A 14,457-nucleotide genomic window follows, 5' to 3' on the forward strand; every position below is an offset into this window, starting at 1 on the left:
TTCTGTAGGAAACCCTTGTAGGATCTACACAAATTACCCATTGCTAAATTCAGAATTTTGTCTACGTTTCAGAAATGTTTAGGTTTCAGGGATCCAGCATTGGTTTCACACCCATTTCTGTCACTGACTGGAAGGAGCACAAAAAATCGTAAGAATTGGGTATGTCCCAGAAAATGCCAAAATTGTGTTGAAAAATTGGGTTTTCTAACTCAAGTCTGCCTGTTCCTGAAAGCTGGGAAGCTGGTGATTTTAGCAATGCAAACCCTTTGTTGATGCCAATTTAAGGGGAAAAACACAAGCCTTCTTCTGCAGCCCTTTTTTCCAATAAAAACAAAACAAAAAATTCACTGTCTTTTGGATATTTTCTTGGTCTCCCTCAGGGGAACCCACAAAGTCTGGGTACCTCTAGAATCCCTAGGATGTCGGAAAAAAAGGACACAAATTTGGCGTGGGTAGCTTATGTGGACAAAAAGTTATGAGGGCCTAAGCGCGCCCTCCCCCAAGTAGCCAAAAAAAGGCCTGGCACCTAAGCGGGAAAAGGCTTGGCAGCGAAGGGGTTAATCTTTTAGTCACTAATCACCGTACTTTGTATCCTAGCTACAATATAGCTCAAAGGTCAGTTTATTATACTGAAAGAAAAGAGACGCACTCATGAAGTACCTTTTCTAATTCCAACTAAATCTTTTAGTTATTTCTAGGATAAGTTGTATAATTTCTTTATATGAATCAAAAACCTTCTATTTATTTCATTTTATCAACATGCTGCACACTTTCATTCACCTAATATGCACTTATTGCTTTACTAATACTTTTTTAAATATACTGCATTTCACTATACATACCTGTTAAGTGTGCTTGTTGGAAGGGGTGTGGCTTAATCAAGATGGCCGGTGGGTTGCACTTTTCAGAGGCTACCGACCAACCCTGCAAAATCCAGCGAATATCCTGCTCATGGTCGGATATTCTTAACGGTTTGGCTACTGGAGTGAGCTGGGTGAGCACCCTCTTGGACGGAGGCCCTTAAGCTGTAAAGGGACACGGAGTTATCCGTGGACTTGTGTGAAAGTGAGGCCGTCCAGAGTTCTTGAGTATGAGGTATGCCGCCTAAGGCGCTGGGGGGACTACGGTGTTCCTGAGCGCCCTCACAGAGAGCTGGAAGCCAAGAAACCTGGTGCGAGTACCGGCAGTGGATCACCCAGGTCCCCCCTCCACGCCTGGCTGATCCCTGAACAATTGTGGGTCGACTTGGCGTCATCTGCTGCGGGAATGGCACGTCCCATCCCGGAGCTCTGAGTGCGGCGCTTCGCTGCAGAGTGGCAGACAGCTTCTGTGGGGCCTGGGGCCCAACAGAGCTGACCTTTAAAGAGCACGTCAAAGGACCAGAGGCCTGTGGGGGAGTATCAGATGCTAAGGCCTGAGTAGAAGGTGAGAGCGGCGGAGTGGCAGCTGCGGGCCCCCTGATTGCCTAGGGCCTGCAGGCCTTGCCAGGAACAGGAGGACCCTGCCATGGCCCTGCTGAAGGGCTGCAGCAAGCAGGATGCAGATGGCTCTGCTCCCAGAGATTGTCTGAAGGTAGGCCCCCAAGACCAGTGAGACTAAGCTTCACAGGCCCACATGGTGAGTGGTGTGCCCCCTGTTGGGGCATTAGAAGGGAAGCACGCATTGTCCCTGTGCCTGGACTGAATAAAAACTCCTCCGATTACCGGGACTCCTGGATTGAGAGGAGAAAGCCGCAGCAGATGGCGAGGCCCAAGACACTGAGAGACAGTGCGGGTTCGGAGAGCTTGGCAGGCAAGATCAACCCCTATCCTTGCTCTACAGGACATTGGCTGGGCACCCTGAGTCAGAGTTCCTGGGAACCGGGGCATCCTGGGCCCTTTCAAACACTGCTAAGCACCTTGGACAGCATCCAGTAAATAAGACACATATCACGGGCCTGGACGGCGCTGCATTACTCTTGCTTGCTAAAAGAACATTAAAAGGACCAAACTCCTGATCACCCAGACAAATTGAACACTTGCCTTTCCTGATTAAATATTAGCACCAATAATGGGCAAATTTAAGCAGGCTCGGACATCACAGGGCAACACCATAGATCAATATGCGACAGTGGCCACCCCGGCACAGCAGGCCTCAAGGCACATATCAGACAAACAAGTTTATGGGTCTGAGGGGGAACCTTCGAGAGTGGAACTGCTGGCTGGTTTACATGGCTCTAGGGAGGCACTACGGGGAAAGACTGAATCAGTAGCAATAGAGGTAAACCTCCTACGCACGGACCTGCGAAAGCTGTCTGATAAAGTGCAAGTCACAAAGGGATCCATAGTGGAACTACAGTCAGAGATGGCCACTCTTTGAAAGCAGGTAGCAGTGATTACGTCCCCTTCGAAAATGGAGCAATTGAGGTGCAGGTTGAGGACATGGAGGGTAGATCCCGCTGCAACAATATTCCTGGAAAGAGCTGACGGGGCCTCCACCGAGCACTTTATAAAGAACTAGATCCACTCCACTTTGAAGCCAAAAGGCCTATCCTCCATACAGTATTCGCAATTGAGAGGGCACATCGAGTGATTGTGGCGCCCCCAGGCCGAGAGCTCCTTCCTGCACAACTACGCACATTTTGAATTACAAAGATTGTGACTGTTTACTACGAGCTTCCAAGGAAACGGATTCAGCCTGCTTTCAAAATCAAAAGATATCCATTTATCCTGATTATACCAAGGTGCCAAACTCATGGAAGGGCTTCCTAGACGTCAAGGCCAACTCAGGTTCATGGATATAAGATATATTCTTCTGTACTCCACCAGGCTCCAATCTCTGGGGGCAATTCACACTTCTTCGATACACCGGAGGACAGGGTTAATTCCAGGAGCTCTAACTCTTCTGAAATGGTGGCACTGCGAGTATCCACGTGGCGGCACAAAGACAACACTGCAATAGAAAATAGCCTCCCTTCAGCAGACAGCTAACCACAGAGAGTGGTTATCTAGGACGACAGCACAATGGCATTCGGCTCAGACAACACCTGCGGAGGCGAGCTCACGCACTTTTGATTGGGAGGAGATAACTGCATCCCCATCTCCTTTTTTTTTTTTTTTAAATATGTTTTTATTGTTTTACCAGCCGAGTGGCAACATTTAAATGAAATACAAGGGGTTACATTATGTTCAACATGCAGTATACATGTAATTATTACTTATGCACATTCTGTAAATCCAGTATGAGTGTACAATTACCCGAATTGGGTTCTGAGAGTTGTGTTTCTCCACACAAGGTGTATTCAACATGTTCGTAGTAATTCAAGAGTCAAGATAACATAGAGAGAGAGAGTAAGATAGGAGCTGAGGTGGCCCCAGAGGGCCCGGACCAAGGGGAGGGGGGGTAAGGGTGGGAAGGGGGAGCAGCAGGGGAGAGCCCAGGCGGGGGGGGAGAGCCAGCCGCCGCAGGGGCAAGAGGCACACCCCTCGTCCCACACAGAGCGAGTACGTATTCACCACTGCGACAACGCCCCACCCACGCGTTGCCGAATCGTCCCCAGGCTACAGGGGACCAGCCCGTTGTTAGCCGTGGGTCCTCGTACATGGGTAGCGGGTCACAATATTAAGGACCAGCAGGGTGCGAAGTCCCTCATCCCCGTTGTCCGCCGGGGCCCGCCGGGACTCCGACAATGCTCCTAGGGGTACCTGTGAGGGGCATTACAGTTTTATATTGGTTCATCTTTTTTTTTTTTTTCTCTTCGCTCTTTCCCCACCTCCCCGAATCCCTCAGTCGGTCTATCTGATACTGTTTTACTGTGATCATTGATGTGATATCCTTTATCTCTTGCACATCTGTTTAGGGGGGGCGTTCATCGTCTTTGTTTTCTGCGGCTGACAAGAATAGGTTCCATACTTCTAGGCCTTTAACTAATATACCCTTGTCCAGTAAATTCTGTAGTGTTTGTGTTTCTGCTTTGGCCCATCGTATTACCTCTTCTCGCCACAGGGCAATACTAGGAGCATCAGGGGTTTTCCATTTCATGGCAATGAGGCGTCTATACAGCACCAAAGCCAGGGCAATGCATTTATATGTGCATTTGCGTTTCTTGGGGTGGGGTGTTATGCCCAACAGGCATACCTCAGGAGTAGGAGACAGTGCGGTGTCTGTCCATTCGGCCAGTAACGTTACTACTGTATCTCTATCCATGTGTTCCGGATCGGGGGGCATTCCCATGTCATGTGATAGAAAGTGGCCTTCTCTGTGTCACATCTAGGGCATGTTTGCGGTGATCGGGGAAACATGCGTGTTATGCGGTGTGGCGATAGGTAAGTCTGATGCACATAATTGAAGTGTGTGTATCGGAAGCGGGGATTACGTGAGACCTCACGAGTAATTTTCATTGCTTGTTCCCATGCATTGGGGGATAGTGGTTCCGGTAGCACACAATCCCATTTATTTTTTGCTTGTTCCTGTTTGTGTTCCGCTTGGGTTGTGAGGATGTTGTATATGTTCGATATATATTTGATGGAATATTCGTGGTCCCCAGCAGCTCATGGAGCAGAGGTGAAACATCTGGTTCTAAGTTGCCCTTTCTCCAGTATTCTCTCATTACCTGCCTGACTGCTCCGTAAGCTATAAATCCTCCCCGGCCCAGCGCGTGTCTGTCGGTTAGTGCCTCATAGTTTTGAAGTTGTCCGTCCTGATAAATATCTCCCAATGTATGTATGCCCTTGCTACCCCACACATTCAGGCCCACCTTTGCTGCTATTTTAGCTAATGTCGGGTGAGCCAGTAGTGGAATCCTCGGTGAGTATTGCGGATCTTTTGCGTTTTGCAAGGCGTATCGGCCACAAGCCCAATGCGCGGTGTGCAGCAGCACGTTGTTAGTGTGTGCTGGATCAGTTCGATTCATGAGGTATTGCATTATTTCTGTGCCGCCGAGCTCTAGTGACACTCTCTGTGTTTCGGCCCCGGTTGGATTACCGACCCATGTAGATATCCATTGTATCTGGGCAGCTGCGTAATATGCTTTAAATTTGGGGGCGCCCAGTCCCCCCAGCCTGAGCGGTTGGAGCACTTTTGTTAGTGCAACACGTCTACGACCATTGCCCCATATTAGATCCGTTAGTAGGCTATTCAGTAGTCTAAAAAAGGAGCTCGGGAGTATCAAGGGCAATGCCATAAAATAATAAAGTAGACAGGGCAATACTATCATCTTTGCTATAGCCACTCTACCCATTGGGGATAGTGGAAGCGAGCACCAGAAGGGTAAAGAGCCCCTCGTTGATCTGATCACTTGGCCAAGGTTACCATCACTAAGGTCTTGATTGTCCTGGTATTTATTCACACCCAGATATTTTAATGTTGTATAACACCATTTCAGGCCACTCGGGCTCGTTAGTGTTCTTGATACCTCGGGGACCGGGCGCATAGGGAATATGCAGGATTTTGTCCAATTCACTGTTAACCCTGCCACCGAGCTAAATTTTTCCAGGAGTTCCAACAGGCCCGGTAGGGTTCCCGTGTGGTCTCGTAGGAAAATCAACGCGTCATCCGCATATAATGATACTATCTGGTGTGTCTGGCCGTCCAATATGCCCCATGCGGGGGCCATTATGCGAAGGCGGGCGGCCAGCGGTTCAATCGCTAATGCAAATAACAGTGGGGACAGCGGGCATCCCTGTCTAGTGCCTCTACTAATGTTAAATTTTTCGGAGATCGTGTCGCCCGTCTTGACCCTGGCTGTTGGGTCAGTGTATAGTATTTTCACCCAGCTAATATACACTTGCCCGAAGCCCATCCTTTTAAGTGTCTCTGTTAAGAATGGCCAACCTAGTGTATCAAACGCTTTTTCTATGTCCAATGAGACTGCAACCTGTTGATTACCCTCTACCGGGGAGTTTCTCATTAGACGCAGCAAATTCCTGATGTTGTGGAATGTGCTGCGACCGGGTATGAAGCCTGCTTGATCTTGATGTACCAGCTCTGATATATATGGGAGCAGGCGATTGGCTAGTATTTTGCCAAGTAATTTACAATCTGTGTTTAGTAATGATAATGGCCTGTATGAGCGGACGTCCAAAGGGTCGCGGCCTGCCTTCGGTAATACTGCTATCAACGCCTCACGACACGAGTCAGGAAGTATGCCTAATTCCAAAGCTTCCTTTAGCATTGCCAAGTATGGGGCCAGAATCTGCGGCTGAAACGTGCTATAATATTCTATGGGTATACCATCGCTGCCAGGTGCTTTGCCGTATGCCAACTGCTGCAATGCTCGTTGGATTTCAGCTATCTCTATCGTGTTATCTAGTTCTATAGATTGAGCAATGGTCAGGTGGTTCAGGGTGACACCGTCAAAGAAGCTGTTTAAATGGGCGTTGGTGGGCGGAAGCCGTGCCTGATACAACGAGCTATAGTACTCTTTGAAAGTGTTGTTTATCTCTGCCCGTGTGTTAACTATCTGGCCTGAATCCAATCGGATAGCGCCTATGGGGGTGTTACGGCATTCGTTTTTTATAAGCCACGCTAATAATTTACAGGATCTGTCGCTCTCCGCGTGTGTGCGGGCCATGTGATGGCGATAATCAAAGTGTCTAAGGCGGTTATCTGACTCGGTCCATTTGGAGCGCATGTTAGTGAGCGTTTCCAATGTTATGGAACCTTTAGCGAATTCGCCTTCAGCTAACTGAATTTCTTATTCTAATGCACGGAGTTCACGCGTCAGTGTTTGCCGCACTCCTACTGTGGTTGCTATGCAAACCCCTCGTATAACTGTCTTATGTGCATCCCATTCGATGGCCCTTGTGCTGGCCGTCCCTTCGTTCGATGTGAAGTATGCTGAGATGTGTGTAGCAATATCCTTCCTAAAAGGGGGGTCTTGTAGTAGGTGCGTCTGTAATCGCCAAGTAGGGATACATGAGCGAGGTCTGCCCCATCTTATTTGTACTATGAGTGGGCAATGATCTGATATTACCCTAGCGGAATACTCCGCTTTCGTTATTTTATGTGTTAGGTTCTGTGAGGTGAGGATGAGGTCTATTCGGGTGTGTAATAAGTGTACTGGGGAGTAGTAGGAGTACACTTTTTCGTGCGGGTGCAAGTGCCTCCATATGTCGATCAGTCGACGTTCTTCAATCCATGTGTCCAATATTTGGGCATTTTTCATTGTTTGGGCGGTCGTGAGCGGGGGGTGAGATCTGTCTTTGTCTATGTGTGGGACACAGTTCATGTCCCCCCCCCATATACATGTTGAAGTTAGGTCGCTGGTTAATTGTGAGGCCTTGGATTGTAAAAATTCACCTTGTTTGATGTTGGGGAGTCCATTTATCGTAAGTTCCTCCCCGTCCAGCAACCCCCTCAATTGTATAAACCTGCCCTCCTTGTCTCTTGTGCTGTGTTGTACTGTGTATGGGACAGCCGGCGCTATCCAAATCAGCACCCCTCTGATGAAGGAGGAGTCGCCATCACTATATATTGAGCCCAACCAGCTCTTTTCTAGCCGGGCAGCCTCTGTGGGCGTAATGTGCGTTTCCTGTAGTATCGCTATATGTATGTGATGTCATTTTAGGAACGAGTGTATTCTGTGACGTTTATTAATCCCGGCCATGCCCTTAACATTCCAGGTCATGAGATTATAACTGGGTTCCTTATTCATTGCGTTGTGTTGAGGTGTAGGGAACTACCTGCGCCGCGCCCGGCGTCCCCGCCCCCCCCGCACAGCCCCCACCGCCCCGCCCCCAGCCCGTCACCCCCAACCCCCAAGCCCCGATGAGTGAAGGGGTAAGCCCATAGTGGACTAAAGATAGAAAAAGAGAGAGATAGCTATAACAACAAAAAGGATATTGCGGACTGAATGCGTCCGTTAAGTAGAATGGCACAACCGGTGCCTAAAGAGTCTTCCAGAGAGACCAGGTCCATTCGGATACCGTTCAGGTATAGGGGGGGTCGTGGGTTCCTTGATGTCGGGCCTTTAGGTGGCCCACCTGCAGGATATTTCACGCTTCTACAGTTCCATTCACCTTGCGCAGCTTTCGGTGAGTCAGTCATAGGTACTCGTGCTAATGGCAGTCACTCGCTGAGGGGCTCGGGAGCAGCAGCCCGGTGCCGGCGGCCCGCGGCAACCCCGTCGCTGCCGCCAACGAAGGGGAGCCATGGCTGCCAGATCTACATGTTTAAAGTTCGTTTGCCGATCGCGGTGTGAGGTCCGGACCCACCAGCAACGGAGAGGGGGATGGGCTCATATCTACCCCATGTGAGGCGGAGTCATTAGTGTCCGTTTCGCTCCTGGCATCCAGCACCCCACGGGCGAATGAGTTTGTGTCCTTTATTGTTTGCGCGCGCTCCAATACCATTTGCGTTTTTGTGGGACAGAAGGATGTTTTGGTGTTTTTTTCCTTTTCTTCCTGGAGTTAGCGGTAGTCCATTCTTCGGATACTGTGTCTTCCTTAGTCGGATCGGCTAATCCTTTAGCATGGATCCATGTCCATGCATCTTCGGGGGTGGGAAACATTAGGGTTTTCTCGTCCATGACGATGCGTAGTCACGCTGGGAACATGAGGGATAAGTGATGCCTTTTTCACGTAGCAACTGCTTAACCTTGTTATACGCGATTCTTCTGCTTTGTACCTCCATTGTGTAATCGGGGTAGGCAGTTATTCTGTTGTTTTCGAGCATGATCTGGTCAGACGTTCTGAAGTGCTGAAGGACGAAGTCTCTGTCTCTATAATTTAGGAAGCGAGCTATTAGAGGTCGAAGCGGTGCTCCCGGTCTAGGCGGTCTGCCAGGTATTCTGTGTGCCCTTTCGATCACTAATGTTGTGTTGGGGTGCTGCTCTTTAAGTGTGTTCCTCAGCCAGTTCTCTAAGAAATCCTCTGCCTTAGGTTGCTTGATTCTTTCTGGGATTCTAAGGAATCTGATGTTGTTACGTCTGGAGCGTCCTTCAGCTTCCTCTGCCCTGCGTTGTAGTAGTGTTATGTCTAGTTCCATTTTTTGCATTTTATTTCTCATTTCTACTACTTCCGGCTGGATAGTTTCTAGTGTCTTTTCAGTGTCGTGAACCCTTCCAGTTAATTTGCGGTGGTCGGCCCGCAGCAATGAGACTTCCTGCACTGCGGCGTCAATTTTCCCTTCTAACGAGGATTTAGTGTCCATTATAGCTTGCATAATTTTATCGAATTGTAGGGAGTGCGTGCGTAATGTTTCATTCAGTTGTAGCTGGGTGAGCGATTGCGTTTCTGCTTGGCCAGGCGGTTGGGGAGGGTCTCCTTCTCCCGTGGACCCCATTTTGGGGTGTTTTGGTTTAACCATGATTTTCTTGTTGACCTGTGCCAGTTCGTTACTCCAGGACCACCGGGTAGCCGCCTGCCAGGAGTGATTGCTCACGTCTACGGTCCTCCCTCGGCGCGTCCACCAGTTCTTTTGGCCCGTAGTATAGGAGGGGGTTGCATGCGTCTGTTTTGATGTTAGTGTCTGTTTTAGTTTCTCCGTTTTCCTACTCCGTTTTATAATTGTGACCCAGTCCGGTGCCCAGCCGATCCCTGCCGCGCGGCAGCCGCCGCTCCCGGCGACCAGCAGGACCCGTTTGGGTCCGCTGATGTGTGTGGTGCCCCTCGTCAGGGGGAGACAGCCCGGAATTCAATGCTCCCGGGGATTCCCAAGCTGCAAGCCCTGATGATACCGTTAGTGATGCCAGTGGACTGGTCAAGTTCGTCGCAGCCCCACGTGGCGCAGCCCGGCAGGAGCACCAGTTCCGTCAGGGAGCCGCAATACCACCCCCAGCACCCGCGTCAGCGGAGCCCGGGTGCCCAATTCAGGCCAGGATGTGAGGAGTTCACTGTGCGGGCGAGGTAATTGGCTTATCTACTTAGCTTTCCATTTTATTATGACTGCCGTGGACCAACAGCAAGGGAGCAGCGCAGGAACACACGGGTCGACGAGGATCCAGAGCAACACCGTGCGCCCACCCAGCCGGTAATATCAGGGGTGGTATCTCCCATGCCCATACTCCACTGATGCCAACTTCGTTTGAGCAGGATCCTAGAGGGAGAGAACAATCTCCATACGCACCGTGACTCGAGTCGTGTCGCCGAGAGAGGTGCCGCACTACGATGCTCCGACAAGCCTGGGCGCCCAGGGCCCAGCAGGGGGACTCCCAATCAGACTCACCGGGCAGCGTGAGTCCGGTGGCCGCCCCGCCACCGCCGCGGGCCACCCGCTGAACTGGGTCAAGCCTGATCCCTGGGGCCCCAGCACAAACGGGCCGCGCCCGTGTTAAATGCAGTGTTCCAGCACGATGGGGGGGCCACAGCGAGTGACTCAAATGCCGTCCTGTAATTATTTGTAAAGCTGGTGACAGATTGATGAATATTCCACGCAGGTCGCGTGGTCCCGGTGTAACCGTGGTCCGCCGAGCAGCGCCGCGCCGGCACGCAGGAACAGCTCCGGTCCGGACGACGGGCCGCACCCACTTCCGCGTCCTTCAGGACGGGGATCTCCCCGTTCTCCGGCTCCCTCCGGTCTCCCGAGGGCCCCTCCAGATAAGCACCGAGCGCCCAAAGCCCAGGGGAGGAGCCGGCCCGAGGCCCCAGGAAACCGACTCACCAGCCGCGGTCGCTGGTGCTGACACTGCGGGCCACCAGCTCCTCCTCGGCGCTCGATGGGACGCCGGCCTCGTGGAGAGGATCACTGCCTCGGACAGTGGTCCTGAACATTCGAATGGTCGGCGCCCGCCTCATAGAGGAGGGTGGGTGCCGTTTCCAGGATATTAATGTGGGCCAGACACGGAGCTGCAGTATTATCCTGCCGCTCCGGTAGCCATGTTGGCCACGCCCCCTGCATCCCCATCTCCTTAACCAATGTTTGGCAGGCCTTTTTGGTGTCCTTGGAGGGTTGCATCACTGGTTGCTTTATGTTTACAGGACAAGGACTATGATCGCTCACAACAGCTTCTCCCACTAAACTGAATGTATATCCTTACAGAATATGTTAATATTCTGTCAACTGTTTCCTTCATATCTGACATAGTAATTTACCCTTTAGGGGGTTTTGGTGAGAGCCTTTCCACATAAGTGATAGGCATGGTTAGGGAAGTTAGGGTTAGGCTGGGTGTCCTGACAGCATTAGCAATATTGGGATTGTAGCGAATGTGTTTGTTATGTTACTTCACATCCAGGGAAGGGGGTAGTAGGGATTTTTTATTATAGTTTGGATGCAGTTGAAACCCTGTTTATGTTTGCTGATACAGTTTGCATGGAGGTCTGCCAACGAAGGGAGCTACAGCGGAACATTTCAATCATGCAGGGGGGAACCATCAGGGGAGGATCCCAGGCAGGGAAAGAGACATACGAGCTCATGGTAGATTTATTGAAGGTAATCTCTTGGAATATCAAAGGGCAGAAATAGCATGAGCAATTATTCATGTCTTATGCTCGGGGAGTAGTCATATGGGTAGCACCAGGGGTTCCATTTCTGCATACCTACAGTGAAGCCGACATGGAGGGTCGTTACATACTTTTACAGGGTACATTAGATGAGAAACCCATAATGAACCTAAACATTCATGCGTCCCACTCAGATGATCGCATGTTTTATGACAAAATGCTGGACTTGCTCAACGTAGTGGTAGGCACACCCCTAATTTGGGCTGGAGATTTTAATCTTCTGTTGGATAGTAACAAGGACCACAGCCCTCCTAAACAGGATTCATAATGGTAAGATTGGTCAAAATAGTTATGGACAGTTTAGGACTCCTAGAACGATGGAGGGAATTACACCCCAATAAGCAGGAATTTACATGCCACTCGAAAACACATAATACATACAGCCATTTTGATTGTTTTGTCTTGGGGTGATTAACTGCCACACAAATGTCCACAGTTACGCATTTGGGTAGGTTCCTATCAAATCACACACCAGTAATGTTAGCCCTACATTGGGGACCTAGGAGGGGTGGGCAGCAAACTTGGCATATGCCCCCAGACTTCCTTAAGGACACTGTGGCCCATGATGCATTGGCATCTTCTTTACAGGATTATCTGTAGCTGAATTGGGGCACCATCAAGAACAGAGTGGTGGAATAAGAGGCCTTAAAGGCTGGTTTTAGAGGGGCGTGCATGGGAACTACATGCAGAGTGACACGCCAGCTGGAGGCTGAAATCAAGATACTAGAAAGTAGATAGGTAAACCTGCAGGGGGAGGAGACACAAGGAGTTACTGAGTGAGCATAGGGACATAAATGAGCTCTGGGATCGGCTTGAAAAGATTACTTTAAGACCTTAAAGTCCCATAGGGAGGGGGATAAGTCAAGGCGCTTACTGGCTTGGATACTTGGGAAAGAAACTGAGCCTCTCCCCATTTTATACCTCAGACATGCCACAGGGGTGGGGGTATCCAGCAGAGAGGAAATTCTGACCTTTTTTGCTGAACATCTCTGGGCTGTATATAAAGCAGGTCCTGCCAGCACAGAACAGGAATCCGATAACTTTGTGGGGGGCCGGGTCTTCCACGGCTGAGCCCTGAACAGTGGCAGGAGCTGGAGCAGGATATATCACTGGAAGAACTAGGAGAGGCCATTAAAGCGATTAATAAATATAAAGCACTGGCAGGCGATGGGTTTCTGGAAGAGTTTTATCAGTCATTTAGTGCCTCAATCCTATCCAGGGTGCTAGAGGTGTTCTGGGAGGCACAGGACAAGGGTATACTGCCAGACTCCATACGTTAAGGGATTGAATGCCTTATGCAAAAACTGGAAGGAGATGCAGCTGATCCCTCCGCTTACAGGCCCCTCACTATCTTGAATTTGGATGTTAAAATCCTTTGGATGTCACAACTTACTCGTTGCCTGAGCCTGGAGTCCGCTCAACGTGGGACGAGGTTCTTGTTCTTGCAGGTTCTGCCTTGGCCCAGATAGGGGCGACTCTTTCTGGTAGCCACGGCGCTGCTGGCGGTGGGAACGCCAAGGGCAATCCGTGTCCTTCAGAATGAGTGCCAGAAGGAAAACCCCCCTAAAATAGGGGGGAAAACCTCAAAAGGACCTCCTGAAATAAGAGCAAAAGGATCAATAATTTCAGAACAAGAGACAAAATGAACAGGAAAAAACTGGAACAAGAGTGGAATCAGTATCTGATGCAAAAGAGAAGGAACGAAAACCACCATCCAAAAGGAAGTGTTGCAGTGCAAGAAGAAAAGGAATCACTGCCCTTAAATACCCACAGAACAGGAAACGACTGGCAGGAAGTAAAAGGAAACCATATTGGATAGGGAAACAATACACAGAAAGCAATAGACAAGGCACCATAGTGAATAGGGAACCAAGGTAGGCTGGGAAAGAGAGGGGAATCATGGGTAAAGGGAAAACATAAAAAGGGAGAAAAAACGAGGGCGACAGCAAGAGAAAAGGAACACAATAGAAGGTAAGTGGGGGAAAAACACAGGAGTCAATGGGGGTGCGCCACGCCAGTATAGAAGCGAGGCCCCATGCCTAATTTGGGGCCTCGAGTTAAACAGGAGAGCTGAGTGTTCAGCTCGTGCCATGTGCCACTGCGCGACAGTAAGTCCCCCCCCTCCCCGGGAGCCCCAGGTTTGTGCAGAAACAAGCGGAAAAATTGACTAATCACAAGAGGGGCGTGAACAGAAGAGGCATCTTCCCAAGAGCATTCGCTAAGAGTGTAACCCTTCCAATGGATCGGATACTGAAGACGGTTTCGAAAGAAACGAGAGTCACAAATTTCCTGTACCTCGTATTCTGGTTCATCATCCACCAACAAGGGAGGAGGACATGGGAACTGCCGGGAGAAAGGATCAGGTGTATAGGGTTTCAACTGAGAAACATGAAAGACCGGATGGATCTTCCAGGTTTGAGGTAAGCGAAGACGGAAAGTGACAGGATTAATTATCTGAAGAATACAGAAAGGACCGTAGTAACGACGTGTAAACTAATTCTGAGAGAGTCGCAGGGGCAGAAATTTTGAAGAAAGCCAGACTTTATCCTGAATGTGATATACTGGAGTCTCACTGCGTTTCTTATCTGCCACTCTTTTCATATATCTTTTTGTGTCCAGCAGATTAGATCGAATCAGTCTGTGGATTTTCTGTAGTCGTTTGGAAAAAGAGGTGATAGCAGGAAGAGAAGAGGTAGACTTAGGAGTAGTAGGAAAAGAGGTAGGATGATAGACGTAGGAACAGAAAAAGGGGGTAACCTTGGAGGCACTATGGACTGTGTTGTTGTAAGAGGATTCTGTGATAGGAAGGTAAGTGTTCTAGTTACTCTGAGTAGAATTACAGAAGCAACGAAGATACTGCTCTAGTCCTTGGTTGAGACGTTCGGTCTGCCTATTGGTTTGGGGATGGAATCCAGATGACAAGGCTATATTGATGTTCAAGGTTCTACAGAAATGTTTCCAAAACCGTGAGATGTATCGAGGTCCCCTGTCTGACACAATGCTGTGGAGTCCATGGAGACAAAAATATGGTGGATAAATA

Source organism: Pleurodeles waltl, chromosome 3_1 (assembly GCF_031143425.1).
Source record: "Pleurodeles waltl isolate 20211129_DDA chromosome 3_1, aPleWal1.hap1.20221129, whole genome shotgun sequence".
Classification (NCBI taxonomy): Eukaryota; Metazoa; Chordata; class Amphibia; order Caudata; family Salamandridae; genus Pleurodeles; species Pleurodeles waltl.